This window comes from Kogia breviceps, chromosome 4 (assembly GCF_026419965.1).
Source record: "Kogia breviceps isolate mKogBre1 chromosome 4, mKogBre1 haplotype 1, whole genome shotgun sequence".
Taxonomy (NCBI): Eukaryota; Metazoa; Chordata; class Mammalia; order Artiodactyla; family Physeteridae; genus Kogia; species Kogia breviceps.
The window spans coordinates 24,873,913-24,881,648 of record NC_081313.1 but is presented as its reverse complement, the minus strand read 5'-3'; the positions used below and the strand labels follow the sequence as shown (position 1 = coordinate 24,881,648).

The following is a 7,736-nucleotide window of genomic DNA, read 5'->3' as shown; positions in this document are numbered from 1 at the left end:
AGGATCCCTAGCCAATGACCAGAGAGTCAACACACCACTTCACAAATTAAAAAAAAAAAAAAAGAAAACGCCAGAAAAATCTTTAAATGCCTTGTCACACCAACAGCAAAGTGCACAGAGTGAGGAGAACATGAGAGCCTTTTCATTTTGAAAATGTTTGGAAATATGTACAACTTTCATACAGTTTCCGGGTGCTCCAGACACCCATGGCCACTTCACGTGAACCACCGACAATTGCTAGAGCACTCTGAGAGAGTACGATATGATCATGATCCAACTGGGTAATTAAACCTAATGAGGGCAACAGACTCGTCTCCGGTGAGAGGTGCGTCAATTACGGCGCTCCCTACTCTAAGTTATTCACAAGGAGACAGATCAACAGTTGTTTTTTTTTTTTTAATTCATCTTCCTCCTCCTCCTCCTCCTCTTCTTCGTCCTCGTCTTCTTCATCTTCCTCTTCCACCTTTTCCCGGGCAACTTTAGCAGGACCCTCGGTGCCATCAAACTTCCCTTTAGACATAGTCTGCGACATCCTTCTCCTATTTCTCCTTCAGCTTCGCTGCCTTGTTGATGTATGGCTGCTTCTCGCTGTCACTTAAGTTATTCCACATCTCGCCCAACTGCTTTGCCACATCTCCAGTAGAGATGCCAGGGTTTGTAGATTTGATCTTGGGGCGGAATTCAGAACAGAAGAGGAAAAACCCAGACGGTGGCCTCTTGGGGGCATTCGGGTCCTTCTTATTCTTGCCTCCCTTAGCTGGTCCGTAATCCTTCATTGCCCGATCATAGCGCACTTTTTCTGCCTTTGCCATTTCATCGAATTTAGACTTCTCTTTCCCAGACAGTCTTCCACCTCTCAGAGCATTTCTTGGAAAATTCTGCAAAATTGACAGGGACCTCGGGGTTTTTCTTCTTATGTTCCTCTCTGCACGTCTGCACAAAGAAGGCATAAGCAGACACCTTGCCCTTTGGTTTCTTGGGATCACCGTTAGCCATCTTGACTGTATTGTTCGCTAGTCTGGGTAGCGCAGGGCACGACGCGTGGCTGAGCGCTCCACAGCCTCGCGCTAGCTGCCTCCACGAGAGCCGCCTGATTGGCCAGCGGGCTCCACTGTAGATGTATTTTTGATGTGTTTGTTGGGGGAGATGAGTTCCACATCCTCCTACTCCACCATCTTGATCTTCTCTCCTAAGTGCTAATATTTTTTAAAAAATAAATCTCTCAATTTTATCTTTTCTTAAATGCATTTAAACTAGTAATTTCTAGTTAAATTATTTATAATTTTTGACTGAGTCTCTCTTTCATCAACAGTCTCCTATACCCTTAATCTTGTTTCGGGAGTTTCTCTTTACATGCTAGTCTTAAAAGAAACTAGGTAGTCCCATGTTTTCAGCATCCATCCCTAATGGAGGTTGTATTTACTCTTATATCTCACTTTCCTTACAGCTGTGAAGTGGAAGATATTTCTTCCGAGCTCCCCATGTCTTCTCTTTCTTGCAAAAATTCTGTATCACTGAGGCTTCCGCAGTAGTTCTATACCTTATTCACTACTTTCATCTCCAAACATTCTAGAAATTCCCGTTATTTCTTGAAGACCTTAGGCTCTGGATCACATCTTTTTTTTTTTTTTTTTTTTTTTTTGTGGTATGCGGGCCTCTCACTGTTGTGGCCTCGCCCGGTGCGGAGCACAGGCTCCGGACGCGCAGGCTCAGCGGCCATGGCTCACGGGCCAAGCCGCTCCGCGGCACGTGGGATCTTCCCGGACCGGGGCACGAACCCGCGTCCCCTGCGTCGGCAGGCGGACTCTCAACCACTGTGCCACCAGGGAAGCCCAAGATCACATCTTTCTACTTCAGCCTAGCAGCTGTCATCATTTTTATTGGCCTCTAAATCCCTGTGTATCACTAGTATAAATCTTGGCCTCCAAGTTCATGACTTCTTTCTCCCTTATGACCATTTTCTTAATTTCATTTTAGCCATCAGTCTCTATTATCTTCAATTCTGACCCCCAAAATCTCAAATGCAAATATCACACTCAATGACCCCAGTCTTCTCTCTGCCATAGTCCTTGCTCAATAATCTTACTACAGCAATTTCTCATTAACATCTTGATCTCAAATCCAGTGATTCCACAGTTTCTCATTATTCTGTAGTCATATCTCATTCTTCCCTCTCCTTTGGCAGAGCTTGTGTTTCAAATGCATCATTATAATTGCTCATTTTCCACTATCTTTTCACGATTCACGTTTATACTTCCATTCTTGAGTCCATGGTCCATTATTTTATCACTCTCTTAAACATAATTTAAAAATCTCACCTGTTTGTTAATATTTCTATAAAATACCAACCATGATGAATTCAATAATTTATCTTCTCAGTACCTGCACTCAAGCACCTGAATGAAAACTGGGAGAATATCGCCTTTCACTTGAACTTAATCATACCAAACATTTGATTTGGTTGACCACTTCCTCACCTTGAAACAATTCTCTTTCTTGATTTTAAGACTTTTATTTTCTATCTAAACTCTACACATGTCATCTAGTTCCCCAAATGTCAGTACTATCTATGTTACAAAAAATTTCAATTATATGTCCCGGGTTCAAATTCCTCTTCTGAGTTTAGGCATGTCTTCCCGACATCTTCACATGTGTCTTATAGGTGTGCCAAGATTAATATGGCCAAAAGTTAACTCTTTTTCTTCTTTCAGTTTTATTGACCTGTAATTAACATACAGCACTGTATAAGTTTAAGGTGTACAGCACAATGACTTGACTTACATATATTGTATAAGCTAACTCTTGATTTGTCCCAAACTGAATCCTTCTTAAATATTTCTTATCTCACCAAATGGCTCCACTGTTCTCTCATTTGTTCAATCCCTGTTTCTTTTCTCTTCCTCAACCCCCACATTCAATCCAGTGCCAGTTCTGTTGATTTTAATTCTAATACATACCTTGAAAGATATCATTCCAGCTCTCGTCCCCTTTTGCTTAGATATGACTGTGGCAGCCTCTGACTTGCATTCTTCCTTTAATTGCTCCTCTACAACCAGAGCAATATTTTTATAGCATACATCTGATAATGACACTTTCCTTTATTCAGAAGCCCCTCCAATTTCACGTGGTCCTACGATTACTGAAACTGTTGGCCCCTGACAAGTTCAACATCCTCACCTCCTTCTGTTTACACCCTTTCAACTGCACTGACTTCACTTCTGTCCTTCAAACCTGTCAAGTTCTACTGGCTTCAGTGCTTTTGCAAAAACAATTCTTCCTTCAGGGCCTTTGCACAATCCACTAGTTAGGGCTTTTGCATACACAATCTACCATTCCCTTTTCGAAGCCGTCTCCTTTTCATCCATCATATCATCACATCCATCATCCATCATATCCTCCTAAGGTTGTCCTTCCTATCATATCTTAGGAGGTACGGCTCCTACTTCCAACCCAGTATTTTCTTTTTATGATGAAAACCTGCTCCTTTCTTTTCTAGCACTTACACCAGTTTTAAATAATAGCATTATTTATTTGTTGATTATTGCTATTATTATGTGCTTTTCCCATTGTATTGAAAAATATCTATGAAGGCAGGGTCATATATTTTACTAATGATAGCATGCTGGTTTTAAACACAATGCTTGACATTTGATATTGGTTAATTAAAATATATTTGGATCATTAAATGCGTATATGTGTTTTCATAGAAAAGACGTAATTGGTTAGTTGTATATAAGTAGTAAGACTCATCTGACAGTTACTGGGCTTCACAGATTTAATATAGGACACCACATTTTACTTAGTGTCATTTACTTTACATTTTAGGTATCTGTTTAGAATCAATTAATCCTTTTAGTACTGGCTTGGAATTTTTTAACTAAAAATAAAACTGAAAGCAAAGGTTATAGATATAAATTTTCTCCTCTATTAAAACTCTACTTGTTCTTTAATGTCAAATGTATATTTCTTCTGCACTCTGAAAACTTTGACCACCTTTGTCTTCACTCACCTTTCCTCCTCTCAACTCTTACAGCTTTCATTCTCAGTAACGCTTATTCAGGACTCATATTCTGTTTTGAATTGTTGATCATATTTTGAAAAATTTATGCCTTGACTCTAGAAGTAGAGTGTACTTATTTTCAAATCCCACAATTACTTTAGCACCCAATAATTACTGACTGTCTAATAGTCAGGAAATTGCATCATCCATCACTTTATTTATGCTATTTATAAGTGCCATCTCAGATCACAATTATCAAGTTAAGTCAGTGATAAGTAATTTCACACACATGTAAATTCATATAATCAGGATAAGGATATTATGGGGAAATATCCTTTACCAGCCTTCAGATATTACCTTACCTCATTAATCATCTTTCTATCTACAGCTGGGCTTCATGATTGAACAACAAACTTTGTTTCACACTCCATACCTATCAGTTGGTCATTGTTTTAGGGTAGTTGTGGTTTGAGAGATCCAGTGGTACTCCTTGTGTTATATTGCAGCCAGCACAAATTCTGGCTCATAAAATGTATTCAACTAATCTTGGTTAAATAAATCATTTACTGGTATGTGACTTAAGATGCTTAATGGCATTGCTACAGTCATTGATATTACCACCAATAGCAGTAACAGAAGCAGCAAAAATCCAACATTATACATCATTTGAAATCACTTGTACTCTTTCTGTCTTCTCTAGTCTGTCAGAAAATAACATCAGAGAAAAACAGTGTGCATATTTCTTTGTCTTTTGATCACAACCTCAATAATATTTCCCCAAGTCTCTCTGTTAATAGTGACATGCCTACACTTTGCTTCACCTGAGAAGAAGCTGTCTGAGAACTGATGGATGTGGACGAGAGGGTAGCCAATTAGGTAATGGCCTCCAGCAAGAGCGGACTCTGTAGAAGAGTCGCCTTTGAACTGTGTGGAGTTGAACTAAAGGGCACAGCTGTTACATAAATCAGAGAGAAAAGGACAAGGTTACACCTTTGGTTGACTCAACAGCTATATTTTCTCTGCTCAAATAGTAGAGTAGTATAAATAGTAGTAGTAGTATAATGATAGCTAATACAATACTCAGATTAATTACGTAATCTTGACTTCAATTATTTAGATAACTCAAGAGAGTAGGGAATTATATCCAAAATTAAAGCGTTAATTTCAGAAATGGAGACATTGCCATAAAGGGTTTCTATCAGAAAATAACTCATAGGGAGCCTGTTATTAAGTGACTTAACACTTTGATGGCAAAGAACATTATCAACAGGACCAGTAGCTATAAATTTAAAGCCAGGGATCTAATATCAAATTTATTAAGTAGATATAGAGAACATGTCACAAATAAGTTTGTAGATATCTTTCTGTAAGAAATTTTTTTCTAACTACTTGTTCGATTTCTGAGCTTGGCTCTGACTTGATAAAAGGAACTGACTAGTCAAAGGAAAAGATGAGTCTGTGCCCAACTGTTCTTATATATTATTGTTAATTTTTTTTTTTGCCATAACAGAGATCACCCATGCTTTATAATTTGTGCAAAAGTAGTGTGCTGAAATTGGAGATGCAGTATGGACAAAATCTCTTGCTACTCCCAAGTGTGTGTACATTTATCAGCAGGCATCTCAGAATCTATTTTTCTTTACTGATGTGCTTCTTTTGTCTTCAGAACAGCTAAAAATTAAATTAATTGCAATAGTGTTATAATTTTAATGAGAAATAATAAAATGTGAAAAGTCAAGTTTTTATTATGCAATTATATTTCTTTCTTAGCATTTAAATGCAGTGGAATTGACTTGCAGCTGATTCTCAGGGTCCAGGGAAAATTTTGTAAAGGTAACAATTACTTAGGAAGTTAGCTGTACCATGAGTTTATCATTTTAAACTCTCTCTGAAGATGTAAACTGAGCCCTTAGAAACCTAATTCAACCATCCGAAATATACAGAAGTTCAAAGTAGGAAATAAATTGTATCTTTCATCAATCCTATTAATTTTAAAATTTAAGATGGCCACTTTTATTATGCTCATTTGTTCTAGAAAGTAAATGATTATTTAAATTTTAAAATTTTCACAGTAACATGATGCTTCATATACTTGGTGAACACAAATGTGAACACATGTTCACATATATGTGAACACATATTCAGTACAATTCAATATTGAATATATTGAATTAATAAAGGTATAAGATCAAACTAAGGAATAAAGTAAAAGTATAAAATGAGCCCTTATTTGTGAATGAATTAATACAGATTACTTTTAGAACATTTTGGGTATGTTGCATCTTAGATAATGATAATTTATACATGTATGGTGCTTTTTAGTTTGCAAACTACTTCTGTAAACATTTTTCTTCTCCAGTAAGCCCTGTGGGAAGGGCTAGGCAGGTTTTTTTTTTTTTTTTTTTTTTTTTTCTCATTTTTCCTTAAACATCTTTATTGGAGTATAATTGCTTTACAATGTTGTGTTAGTTTCTGCTGTATAACAAAGTGAATCAGCTATATGCATACATATATCCCCATGTCCCCTCCCTCTTGCATCTCCCTCCCACCCTCCCTATCCCACCCCTCTAGGTGGTCACAAAGCACTGAGCTGATCTCCCTGTGCTATGCAGCTGCTTCCCACTAGCTATCTATTTTACATTTGGTAGTGTATATATGTCAATGTTACTCTCACTTCGTCCCAGTTTACCCTTCCCCCCCTCATGTCCTCAAATCCATTCTCTATGTCTGTGTCTTTATTTCTGTCCTAAGCAGGTATTTTTATTACCTAAAAAGAAACTGAATCACAGAAAAGTTATTTGATCACTTCACGCAACTAATAGGTAGCAGAACCAGGATTTAACAGAACATAGAGTCACTCTATAAATACCATCACATTCATTTTCCCCTAACAGCCAACAGTATTGTCTATAAATACTCTTAATTGATTGACTGTTTTAGAAAGAAATACATTCCTTAAGATTTCATCAAATTTTGCCAAATAACTTGGTAGGTATTTCATGTGATAATTTGTGCAGTAACTTGTTTTTCACTAAACTGTACCCTCAAGATTTATCTCTCTGTATTTAAGTAGATATATGTTTCAAGGATTGTGTCCTCTGGCTTCCATCAGGGGTAAGTGACAGCTGTCTGTGCATTAATGAAGCACAAAGGCTGTTTTCCATCAACGGAGGAAGAGATCATTGCTTTTCACCCTCATCCTTTGAACTATTTAATTTTACAGCCATCTGACTCAACTTTTATTCTTTTAGCATGTGTTCTAGAATTTTAAAAGGAAAGAAGGCAGAAAAGTTCAACACCTAAGTAGACAGCTTTGTCAAATGTTACTCCCACATTGTTTTACAAGGTTCTTTTTGTTCTGTAGTAAATGGCAGTGTCTTTCACTGAAGGAGTAATTTATAAATATCTCCTTTTGCTTTAGACTTCTATGTTCCTTATAGAACTCTTAAGTTCGGCTCAGAATATATTTTTCCCTCTTGGGAAATAAGAGTAGAACATTTTGTTCTCTGATATTAACTCAATGTGTCGCTATTAAATAGATGCTACAGGGTGGAAAACGGACATGCAAAAATCATTCTTCAGGTTTCTTTCCACTTTTGAAAAATGGTGGGGTTAGAAGGAACATGATCTCTTCTGAGTTCTGGCCGGGAAAGATATAAGGAGCAGCCCCTGACATTCAGAAGCCCGCCTGGCACTCACAGCTAGGTCATGTTATTCTCTAACTAGACATAAACTA

At 37.4% G+C, this 7,736-nt stretch overlaps 1 pseudogene; it reads right to left on the bottom strand.

Annotated features, from left to right (window-relative positions):
• Window positions 1–346: 346 nt before the first annotated feature.
• Window positions 347–1,009, bottom strand: LOC131754735 (high mobility group protein B3 pseudogene; annotated as a pseudogene).
• Window positions 1,010–7,736: the final 6,727 nt, after the last annotated feature.